The 13,281-nt window shown below is 35.6% G+C and overlaps 1 long non-coding RNA gene across 2 annotated transcripts; it reads right to left on the bottom strand.

Moving 5' to 3' along the window:
* Nucleotides 1–344: 344 nt before the first annotated feature.
* Nucleotides 345–4,041, bottom strand: LOC141627315 (uncharacterized). 2 transcript variants are annotated; one of them, XR_012536881.1, is made up of 3 exons: nucleotides 3,847–4,041; nucleotides 1,364–1,464; nucleotides 345–626 (listed from the first exon to the last, which is right to left on the bottom strand). It is a non-coding gene; the product is annotated as an uncharacterized LOC141627315 (long non-coding RNA). The 2 variants fall into 2 exon arrangements; XR_012536882.1 differs by having other exon boundaries at nucleotides 348–480; nucleotides 3,847–4,040.
* Between the last annotated feature and the right edge of the window lie 9,240 nt (nucleotides 4,042–13,281).

The raw sequence follows: 13,281 nt of genomic DNA, 5'->3' as shown, positions 1-13,281 counted from the left end.
CACAGTCAAATATCACCGACTGTTAAGCATCAAGATGATATTTTTCAGGGGAGCGAGAGAAGAGATAATATATAAGAGACAACGGGCCAATCTCCGATTATAAAGATGCATTGATGGCTTAACCAAAGGTAAGCAATTGATGGAGACGGAGGCCGAAACAAAATTGCTTGCTACCATGAGAAGCTGATACAAATACAATGTCTTTTCATAGCTTCATAAGTTAACGAGCTCAAAGCCCTTGCGCAAAAGAGTATTATTCATCATTTGGCAGCTCCTAATATCGCTACGACACCGGGTAATCAAGTAGAGCAGAAACTTTACAAAATAAGCAATGCATTAAAGAACAACTAAAATGGACGGATAAAAAATAGAGTGATTGTACACATGGTTCATAACTGAAAAGAAGCTCACCAGCCAGGCCTGCCTATATGAAATGAGGTCTGCAGAAGGCCTATCCAGAATGCATAACCATGGAACCACCTAAAAAAAAAGCAGCAGCAGGACAACAACAGCAGCAGCATCAGACAACTGTCAGACAACACGGCAGTAAGACAGCAGCTGCAAAGCAGCAACAGCAGCACAATAGCAAACAAAAGTAGGCAGTAACAGCATCAACACAGCAATATCTGAACAGCAACAGCAACATCAGCAGCAAACAATAATAATAACAGCCGGCAGCAACAAGAAGCAGCAGACAGTAAACAACAACAATATCAACCCACCTGAACACACTAATCATCCATGTTAGCTAACTTGAGGCGGAAAATGCATTACACTTTTCTTTGTTGTCTGAAAGCATCAAAACAAAATTCCAAAGTTTTTCTGATAAAGAGGAAGCGAGATTGTCACAGACAGAAGAAATTTTGGGAGTTTTAAGAACTTGCTTCCTCAAAACCATATAAGAAACATGTAAACTTACAACACAAAAGTATCTGAGTAAATAACTTCCTATTTCAATAGATCTTAACCTATAATTACTTTAGTTCACTCATTTCCGCCTGAATGATTTTGATGACCAGCGGAAGGCACTGATAGATAGGCAGAGCTACCCCATAATTACTAATGTAAATTAGCTGCGTTGCTCTATTCCATAATTAACATTAGAAAACAATTAGGATAAAACTTAATCAAAAGGGATAGATGACAAAACACCATAAATAAAGACAAGCGGCTGCAATCAACAAATATATAACAAACATAACATATAATGGTAAGAATGAACAAAAGCAGCTGAATTAGAAATATAGATACAACCCTATGCCGAATAATTTATTCAATTAAATCGAGGAACTTTTAATTCAACAAAGTTGATAGGAAATTAAGCTTTACGCAAAAAAAAAACAAATGGTAGCTTTCAATTAACCTGTAAAAATGGGAAATTATGGATCATCCATTCACAAAAAAGATAACGTATCCTCTTTCTTGCTTCAAATTTCGGTGTAGCTCCACACAAAATCTTCATTGCTAAATCAATTGAAAAAGAGCAACAAATGAAGTCTTCGACCAAAATACACAATAAATCAAGCAATCTAAATTTTGAAAATTAAAAATGTAAATTACATCTAACTGGAATCAAAGCATTATCTGGCAAGTTAGTGTGGTGGGTTACTGTTAAGAATGATAAATTATGGATCAAGTGGGTACATCAAGTACACTTAAAGAGCAGAACTGGAAGGAATATGTCCAAAAGCTGGAAAGCAGTTGGGGATGGAAACGTATATATGCAAAGCCAAAGGATAACCCGCAGAGGCTGATGCTTGATTGCTTAGTAATCAGAATTGGATTGCTCGGGAATACTCGGTTACTAGCTGGTATGACAGTCTTAGAATTAAGAAGCGGAGAGATAAAAGTAGTAAAAAGAATAAGAAGAAAGGGAGCTCGGTCGAGTCTAAGCATAAGACTATGAGCTAACTTAGTCAAGACTTTTAGGAGACTAAGGGACCTTCTAGCTAGTAAGCTGCTTTTTGGCACATTTCTTGTTAAGGTAATGCAGCGATTCAGTTTTTTTTAGCCGTATTGTATTGTTGCCTTGCAGAAGTTGCAGGAGTACATGCTTTAACTCTTTTCTGATATGCATAGTTTTTATGTTGGAAATTAATGTTCTCAGTATGTCCATTTTATGCGAATTCTCTATACTACGCCCAATAATTTGACTTCTCTTTGCTCTATATTTAAGATCAGAAGAAGTAATTGCTCAATATTTATTAATAACTCTAAAAAAATACTAGTTTTAGAAATTTGCACAAAATAGTAAGCATAAGTGCATAACAAAGAGTGAAATTTTTTCAATAAAAGCGGAATCAAAGGAAATTTCCGAGTTTCTATGGGTCAAACAGATTAATAGTGTCTATATTAGAGGGCATAGTTGGGAGCAGTATAAGCCTACAGATGACTATGCCTGGAACTGGAAAAGAATCTTTAAGGCTAAGGAGACGTTCAAAGATGGATTCTACACTGGTACAAACTTCAGCTTAATTTTCTATCAGTGCTTAATTTTCTATCATTCAGGGAACATGGTTTTCGAAACTTTTATTATGCACATCTATTAAATCTATTAAAGTTATGATAAACCATTTGCATCGAAAATGATTCACTAATATATATATAATAGTCTTGAAGTGATTTAAATCAATCTGTCGATACGTTTCTAAACAAATCACTGATCTTAAAATTGATTTCAACTTATCATCAAAATCAGATTGAGCAATAAATATTCAATGTTACATTACCTATTTCAGATTGAACAATAAATTTTTGTCCAATAGCTGAAGTTATCACCCCTGTATTACATTCTTTTAAAACTTTACTTATTGTTTTTCCTCAACTCTTAAGTAGCGTTAACTCAAGACTGAGCGGATTCGGATACAAAAATTAATTTCATCAGATGATGAAGACGAACCAAATTAATAGGATGTCAAACTTAGCGATTTTTACGACAAGAGCATCACCTTTCTACTTGCTATGTTTTGCCTCTTCTATACCTTAACCTTAGGTCAATAAAGTAAAATTTGTATTATTTGAGGACAATTAAGTGAAATCAGCTCAAATCTTTCATTGATTTTTCCTATTAAACAAAAACTCAAGTATTCAACAATAAAGCTCCAACGTTGATTGATTTTCCAGCCGTTTCAACCTTTAATCAACTTAAAGATTCAATCTTTATAGAAAAAACCATGAAAAAGCAAGTAATTTTTCATTTGATTAATATGGTTATTTGGGTGAAGTAGTGACCGTTTACTAGGGCTTCTCTATGGTACTTGAAGTCTATAATATCATAATCTGAGTTTCAATTATAAACCCTACTAAAACAGCGATGAACAGTACACAAAGCAAACAACGATGAGCAGCAAACAAAGACCTGCGATGACGATGAAACAACAATTGAAAGCATGAAATTGATTATTTACCTACCTATTTAGCTGATGACGGTGATGGTCAACGAGCGTCGCGATTCAGTGTGATAAGCAATTGCGAGAGATGAATAGTACGACAACCGAATAGTAAATGAATTAGCTTTTGATTAATTAACTAATTACCGATTAATTCCATTTTGATTTCTCTAGCATTCCCATAGATAATGAAGGTCAGTTTACATACTTGAGTCAACTTTTGCAATTAACAAAGCATAAAATCACCAAATAAATATGAAAGTCACGCTCGTGGACATTACCAACAACATATTCATGAACCTCTTTGTCATAATCCTATCCTATATCCCTCTATTTCATAGAAATCACAAACAAGATTACTGGGAACTATTCCAACATAACTAGTTCCATCTACAAAACACGATCGAAAGTAATAAATGAAATAGAACCGTTCATAAAGTTTTGATTAACTACGTACCTTTAGCTGATGACGATGATGATTAACAAGAGGCGCGATTCAATGGGATGAGTAATTGAGAAAGACGGAGTACAGTAGATGAATTAGGTTTTAATTAATTAATTAATTGGGATTTTTTGCGGAAACAATGTACTCCGTATTAAGTAGGTAGATGGATTAGGTCGCGACTGATGAGGGAGATGAATGAAAAAATTGGGGAAAAAAGTTTGGGGAGATGAATCGTACAAGTGCGTGGTTTGAGTTTTTGGGGAAAAGTTGAAAAGTAAGCGCGTAAATGAAAAAATTTCACGGTTCAACGGTTTATTCAATAAAAATTGATTATTATATCATTAAAATGAATATTATGGGGGAAAATGGGTCGACACTTTTAAAAGTGTCGACCATAAAGCGTCGAGAATGCAAGGGGTTTGTGGTAGTGTTACCCAACGTAACAAGTTTAGTACCCCGGTGACCAGAGCCTAGTTCCTCATGAAATTGGGACTCATGGTTTCTACTATTTGGTAAGGGTAATTCTCAATTTTTATTTAGTGAGAGGTCTTGTCAATTTATTATCTATCACGTTTTAAGTGAACTAAAGCAGTGAACTACGATAATTTTAATTGACACTGTCGATGACTCAATATGATATGCATGTGTTGTTATGGCGATTTGGCAATGCATGCAACATATTAAAAGAAATGCAGAGAAATAATAAAATTCCTAGTATGGCCTTCCTAAAATAGAAAATCAAATAATCTATTATATATTCGAAAACCAACTCATTTGGTCCCTTGAATCTTCAAATGGCACGGCTTCCAAGAACACCGTCTTCGTCGGAACACCTTTCTGAATGTCACCGTCTTGAAGAAACTCCATCATTACAAATAATAATAAAAATACAAAGCTATTCCTATTATACATTTGTAAAATGGAAAAACTAGTAAAAATAAAAGAAATACGAGATCACATTAAATTACAACCGAATAAATATTCCCTTTCATTACGGGTAATATCGAGTAAAACAAAGGCCATACTAAGATAAAATTACATAATTCAAAATTATATAAATAAAAAAATTCAACAATTGAAATATGAAGCATTATAATATGTGTCTATCATGCCAAATTATGTGCCAAATCGCCCTATTTAACTTGTATCGTTTATATAACCCAGTTTTATGGAAATGCGTGATCATAACTTCTTAAAATCACAAACGAACACTTAAATCACATTTAAGTTCAAGTTAATTATACTAACACTCTTAGAACTCGAAAATTAGTCATCAATCAATTTTTGACAATAATTCAACTTAATTTAATCTTATGCTCATTTTTTACCTTAAAATCATAACCTTTATGAAATAAATCCAAATTAAATTACAATAATTTCATAATTTGAATTTTAAATTTTTGAACATTCTGGAATAATTCCATGATACTCATAATGTCAAAAGTCATGTTTAAAGTTGTCGAATTATTTTTGAGAAAATATAATTGCAATTTATCGTTTTTATCTCATAAAACATCTAAAGTATCCAAAAATTAATCCAATCAATTTTAAAACTTTAGATCTAAAAATTGGAATATTTATGCAACCTAAAATAATTTTCTCATGCCATGTAATTCGTTTTAGCTATTTATGCTAAAATAGTCACTATTTATGACATTTTTACACTAAAAATTCATAAATCATGCACAATAAAATCAATTCATCTCAAAATTTACATACACTGTGTAAATCATGCATGTGACAACATATTAAAGTTTCATGACCTGGTTCGAAGTTTAACTATTTTTAACCATTTTACCACTTTTAATCCATTTTTATCTCATAAAAATCATAAAATATGCAATATTAATCAAAATAATACGAGATTTTACACAAAACTTGTAAAATATGCGTGAGAGGTCATAAAATAGTTTCAAGGTCATAGAGTAAGTTTAACCATTTTTAGTCATTTAACCTTCATTTATGCCATTTTTATCACATAAGAATCATAAATCATGAAATATTAATCACATTAATATAAAATTTTACATACAATACATAAAATATTCATGTAAGGTCATACTAAAAAATCACGGCCATTAGTGAAGGTTAACATACTTTAGTGAATTAAAGTTCATTTTACTCAAAAAAATGTAATTATTTCACTAAAAATCATAAAAATGAACAATAAATTACCATAAATCATAAAAATGACCTAAAAATATTTTACGACCAGAATATATAACATGCATCATAGTTTCGTGACTTATTCTTATAAATCACAAATTTTTAGTTTTATATGTAACATTTTAACTCGGAAAAACAATAACCTATTATGCATGCAACATCCTATGCTCTGATACCACTTGTTAGGTTCATATACCTATTACTAGACTCCTCTAATAATGAACTAATTAATTTCTTAATTATTTGTTCTTTAGATCTAGTGCATGCATAACAAAATAAGAGATTTATAAGAAAAACAATGTCCCTTACATTGTATATGGGTTCGAAATTATGGGCACAAATAAGGTCACCTTCCTTATTTGTTCTTAAGCTTAAAATGTTGGATGATCCTCCAAAAATCCTAATGTAGAGATTCTCCTTTGATTTCACCCAAGACTTATCCCTTAAAAATAATAAACTAATTAACTAGATTAGTGTATTATTGTTCCTTAAAATGTATTCTAATATTGTTATTATTACAACACTAGTAACCTTATTTTGATATTAGAATTGATGAATAATTACTTGTATTTCTAAAAATTTGTGTAGAGAAAACTAGAGAGAATAAGGAGCAAAGCTTTTGCATGTAGATGTGAATTAATAAAAATGAGAACCAAAATGCTCATATAGAGGAGCTTGGAGCCGGGTAGGAAGAGGCCAAGAGGAGCATCTTGCCTTTTGCTTTTTGTCTTCACAAGACATAGATGTGTAAGACAATTTATAGTAGGTGTAAGGCTAGTAAGCAAATAGCTATGATGATGTGCATTTTATCTCATAAAATAATATCATCCTCACACCACTACTACTCCCTCCATTCGGTCCATATCACATAAAATGGACTACCATTTTATTTTGTCAATTTGTCATTTGTCACACAATATGTCACATGTAGTATGTTACATGTTATAAATTAATTTAATGCATATTTATTACATAAATATCATTTTATAAATTAATTAAATTACATACAACAAATTGACTAGTGATACTTGATCACATAAATAAAATGGGTCATTTAATTAAAATTCACAACATCTTGTAATTATAATCAACCATTCATTCTTATCTCAATTGTTTCACAAACAATAAACAATTTTAGTAATAAAGTATTTTTATTACTAAAATAAATCTTATTTAATCCCATTACAATAAGATATAAATATTCTCTCTCACAAGTAAATTGTTCAATTTTAAGGAATTGATTAATTTGTATCATCATACAATTAATCAATTTGTCCATTAAAGGAATTGTCCTTTAGGTGTGACCTTAAGGGATCAACTAACCACCACCGTCAAATGACAGTAATGTCAAACTCTAGTTAGCCAATCATTACCGATTAATGATGATCAGTTGACTATATAATGAATCATCCCTTACGTATTCTTAATACGAGATTTAAACATGTGATCGCACTATTGTTGAGGACACATACTCCAATAATGACATGAAGAGCCACGGGTGTGTAACACCCTCATTTATTTACGAGCCTTTTGCAAGACATTCCCAAATAAATAGGACTGTTACCATCTCGGTTTCCTGAGGTAGCGAATAACAAAGTACAACAATTCAAAGTGCTTTAGATAAAATTTAGCGATTACATGTTCTTTACAAATTAACTAACTAAAAATTCAATATAAATTTTATTACAACTCGCAGCGGAAATAAATAAAGTGATTATTAAACAATACGATCTAGATATCTAGGTAGACTGGCCGAGTCCTCACGCATCCCCATAAGATCTCAAGTCAGCTAATCTTAAGCACCAGCAAGTCTGCTCCCCGTTTATGGTTCATCACAAGTGTTCACGAATACACGGTCAACCTCGCGGTTGAGTAGGAGAACAATCTCAGGACAGATAATATTAATAGTATAAAGATTCAAACACAAATGCCAAGTCAACTGTTCTCATAATTCAGCCCTCAACCTCCCGTTGAGTCATAATTCAGCCCTCAATCTCCAGTTGAGTAGACACACCAGAGAGAGGTCTACAGAACCAGCCTGGGGTCTTACACCACCATGAAGGTATTAAACGGTGTCTGACAGTAAGTTTATAATACATCACCCGAAGGCCCTTACCATGATGTCTACCTCATCCAGTAAGTTTATATCACATCACCTGAAGGCTCTTATTATGATGTCTGCCAGGCTAAACATGATATCCTACCCATTATCAAACCAACAGTAGCAACAACAATTGCTACCTACCACACCGTCTCAGGAATAACCAATACAACTTCTTTTAATCATAATATGCAAGACATGCAATAATCCAATAATCCAAAACAATTCAATCCACAACATCCAATTAAATGACAAGACACACAGATAATAAGTCCACCAAAATCATTATCCTACATTTTCAGCAAATACTCCCAAATAACAATCCAAGCAAAGCAAAGCAATCAAATAACTCTTCAACAACCCGTCACCTAACAATTATAATAATTATAATTACTAACTTCTTAATTATGTAACACAATTAAACTAATTTATAAAATTATTATATGAATTATATTATTACGTAAAGTATTAATTTTAAAAACTCAACTCAAGTCCCGACCCATAACAAAAACTAATTCTAAAACAATTTACTATTTATAAAACTAATTATTAATTAATTATTAATCAATTATATTTTATTATCTATAATTTATGTGGATTACTAAACTAAAACCCGTTTTAAGCCAAAGCCAAATCCATGAATTCCCGACTTCCAAAACCCGTTCTACACTAATTAAACTAACTAACAACACAACCCTCTTCATGGTTTAAACCATGAAACACTCACACACACACACACCTCGCAAGACACCCCTCGGCAACACCCAACTCACACAGCCTCACCCGTGGTCCACCCAGCAACGGTGGCCACCCCCTGCCCACCACCACTTCCGTCTTACACTCCCCTGCAACCACCTCAATATCAACCGGCAGAAACGACAACAACAAGGGCCTGCACGAAACAATACACCACGACACACCAACACCCAATCAACCCGTTTCACTTACCCAAACCCGACACAACCACCTCTACTACCGGCCTCACCGAGAGCCACCACTCCCGGCAGCCCAACCACGATCCAAACACAACTCCTAACCACTACCCACGCCAATAAATCACGACACCAACAACAACAACATACACCAAAACTTCCCCTGTTTTCGCGAAACCCGTCAACCATCCACACCAACCACCAGCTCCGAGCATCCTAACACCAGCACTAGGACCGACTAATCACCATGAACCCAACCAAACCCAGTTCAAGTCCAACAAGTCAAGGCAAACGTGTATAAAACGGTTCCACCGTGTTTAACAATACCCATGCCCTAACGCTTATTTTCGGCCAACCACCGCACGAACCACCATCCCTAACCATCCACGCTTATATTGGCTTATAATCATGCTTAAACACGTAAAACAATCCAATAACAACCACCCATAAAAACCCGCCTGAAACTCCCTTTACCCGTGGTCCCTGGTGGTCAACGGTGGGTGCTGGTCAATCCCTGGTGGTCCACGGTCATGGTGACGGTCTTATTTTGTCATACGGTGGACTAGTAAACAAGTTATAACAAAGCAAATTGTATACATGAGACGGTCTTAAAATATTAACTTGAGACGATTGTATAAGCTGAGTTCTTCCCTTTTCTCCAGTCTAAATCTCTCTCTCTCTCTCTCTCTCTCTCTCTCTCTCTCTCTGTCTCTGTCTCTCTCTCTCTCTCTCTCTCTCTCTCTCTCTCTCTCTTTATTGTGAGATTATGAATTTTATGAGTGAATAAGGTCTCTAATTAGGTCATACCATCTATTTATAGTGATAAGGTAGGTCATATAGAGCGGTATTAGGAAACTATGTAATTATTATATTATTATTATTATACAAATACAATTATTATTATTATTATAATTATTATTATTATTATTATTATTATTATTATTATTATTATTATTATTATTATTATTATTATTATTATTATTATTATTATTATTATTATTATTATTATTATTATGCTCCAAATATTCGGCCTAACTCGTCTTCCCGACTCTCTATTATTTTATTATTAATTAACTTCTTATTTGCAATTATTAATATAAATACCTTTTTAATTAATTATTCGAACTACATAAATTATTATTATAAATACTTATCAAATTACGGGGTATTACAGGGCGAATATAATTCGTGGTTAAAAATGCTCATCATAAAAATGATTTGAAATATTTGAAATGGTAAAAACCGATTGCAAATAAGAAATGAAATAGAGGAAAGACAAACTCAAACACGTTTGAGTTTTGACTGGGGATGCCTTAAGAGGCGCGAGCATGTCCGCGGGTCTTCGAGTTGTCTTGTCACTATCACACTTTTTAATTTATGGTTTGTTCTATCCTACGTTTTATAGGATATGATTGTACTTGACCATCAAGTATACCGGGTATACTTAGCATGGAAGCATTGTGTGAGGTTTGTTTTTCTGTGTTTGACTCGTTGTTGGAGTCGGGATTTGAATTTTGAGTCAGTTTTTGTCCGGTGTCGGTTTTGACTCTAGTTAGTGTCATTGCGACCCCGTCGTCGTGCATAAATTACTCCAGGTATTTTTGAAATGTTTTCATTTTAGAAATCATTTTTTGAGTTTTCTGATGCGTAGTTATATAAACTGTCGATCAAACATAGTGATTCCTAAGCATGTTGTAGTCCGATAATAATCGGGTGTTTTTTTGGGGATTCAACTTATACCGGGTATCTAAAAAACGGGAGAAATGCTCCCTTGATTGCGGTGCCTTGGTAACTAAATTGTCGAAAATCTTGTTAAACTATGAACTGGGGGAGGTGGATAGACCTTTGACCGTTGAGGTGCCATGCTTTGATATTGACTACTTGAAGTACCTTAATTGGCTAAGGGATACGAATGAGACGGGTGTCTATGTGTGGAAGATGGATGCGGATGTGTATGTGAAGCTCCCCGTACATGTAACACCCAAAGATATTAAGAGTAAATTGTCCCACATCGGAAAAATAAGAGGATTGTGATATGCTTATAAAATATTTCACCAACCACTTAGTAACAAGGCCTTGTGCTTTTGGGCTTAAGCGAGGACAAATAATAGGCCCAAATGTTCACATCGCATCTTATTGAGGTTGTGTTACGACGTGGCGGGTCGGTTGTTATAAATGGTATCAGAGCAACCCTGTGACCGTGTGGCGAGCCCGTGGTCAGAAGTACCCGGGTCACCCACCTAGCGGGGGAGGATTCTGGCGCATGGTTGCTGTCAAGTTCGAGGTAAAACAAGGACGTTGTGTTCTTTAAGTGTAGGAGTTTGTAACACCCCAAGAGATTGAGAGTAAAGTTGTCCCACATCAGAAAAATAAAAGGATTGTGATATGTCTGTAAAAGATTTCACCCACCACTTAGTAACAAGGCCTTGTGCTTTTGGGCTTAAGTGAGGACAAATAATAAGCCCAAAGGCACACATCTCATCTTATTGAGGTTGTGTTACGACATGGCGGGTTGGGTTGTTATAGTAGAAGGGAGTGTACCCCCGACCGGACTCTTGTCGGATGTGAGTCCATCTCACCCGCTGCCCTAGTGCTACACAATTCCTAGTAAGCTTACTTATGGAATTATTGATGAGACTATAGAAAGGATCACCTCTTCACCACCTCGATAACCCCCTAGGCGTTATATGCATGTTCTATCATCCCCCTCTATGTCTATGCCCCGTAGGCGTTCTATTCATGCCCCATCATCCTCCTCCATGCCCATGCCAACTCCACCATATACCGGAGGATATGCCCAACCCCCCGCCAACCTATGACCACAACTATCACATGTCAGATGTAATACCCTCCCTGTTATGGACCCATTGACTGTTGTTGACGGACCTTAGACACATGTCTAGACCTTTGGAAGACTTACGAGTTTAACCTTGTGACATAGTAACCCTCTGAGTTTAGGAAGCTTGATCTAGCGGGAGTTACTCGATCGAGTAGCTCTGTGAGTCTATCGAGTAGAGGCCACTCGATCGAGTAAGTCCCATACTTGATCGAGTAACTGGAGTTCAGCGGGAAAATATAATTCGTAGAGTCGTGAAAACAAAATCATTTTTATTTCATTTCTCCTAAACCTAATTGCTGTCACATCTCTATCCTTTACCAATCTTCATCCTTTGGAGCCCTTTGTGAGTTGAGACACCATAGGGACGGGAAGCATGAGTTGGGTAGTGGTCTTGTAGCCGGAATGCTGTGTATAGGTGGTTATGGTGGTTGCTTGTCGTCTTATGGTCGTATGTGGTATTGCTGCGGATTGCTAAATGTAGGTTTACCTACTCAGTACTGTTGGTTGTTTAGTATGTCGATTGTATTGTTTAATTGGTTTTGGTATGCTTGTTGGTAGTGTGAATTGGTTGTAGTGGGTTGTGTTGTTTGGCAGCCTCTGGTTTACGAGGTGCGCCCTCGGCTGAGTGGAGCTACTTGCGGGAGTGGCTTCACGCCCTTCATTTGCCCCTTGTGGAACCCGCCACAAGAGGGGATGTGCACATTAAGTAAAATGGGTTTGCGCTTGGTATTGATGAACGAGCCTTAGATGGGAAAGTTTGCGGTCCCCCATTGGCGGTGTACATTACTGGTTGCGGCCGTAATCTGGTAGGACTTGACCTTCGGGTAGTCAGAGGAATGATGGGTGATTGGAAGTGATATTGGATATATGTGTGTTGTAACTAGTGTTGTGTGTTTCTTCAGTTACTGACCTTGTGTGGTATTGTTGCGTTTTTTCGTGTGTTGTGTCTGGCGTGATCTATTATGGTGAGCAGTCGGTCTTAGCAGGTTGATAAGTGGAGCTTGGCCGGGTGCTTAGAGGGATGAGTCTACCACGAGTCATGGCAGAAATAGTATCACGTAGCCGATAGATGTTGACACTTGTAACACACTTAATTGTTCTTTTATTGACGTTTCATATTTACTATTCCTCGGGCAACCGAGATGGTAACGCCCTTATCTGCTGGGAAAGGTCTTGTTAAGGCTCCTTGGTAGATGATGGTGTTACAAAGTGGTATCAGAGCCAAGATTTTGGAACCTGTAACTAATGAGCCTAATGAACGTAGTGAGTCTAATAAAATGAACCTGGTGTATGTGTGTTGGGAGCCCGGGCAATTGCTTGATTTTGGGTGGGAAGGCACCCTCATTCCAAAATCCTGACCCAATATGCTTAAGCCAACCACTTTGAATGGGAATATTGAGTCGGGAATT

This window comes from Silene latifolia, chromosome Y, assembly GCF_048544455.1.
Source record: "Silene latifolia isolate original U9 population chromosome Y, ASM4854445v1, whole genome shotgun sequence".
Lineage (NCBI taxonomy): Eukaryota > Viridiplantae > Streptophyta > Magnoliopsida > Caryophyllales > Caryophyllaceae > Silene > Silene latifolia.
Note: the sequence above shows the minus strand (reverse complement) of the source record. Positions and strands in the feature narration are given on the sequence as shown.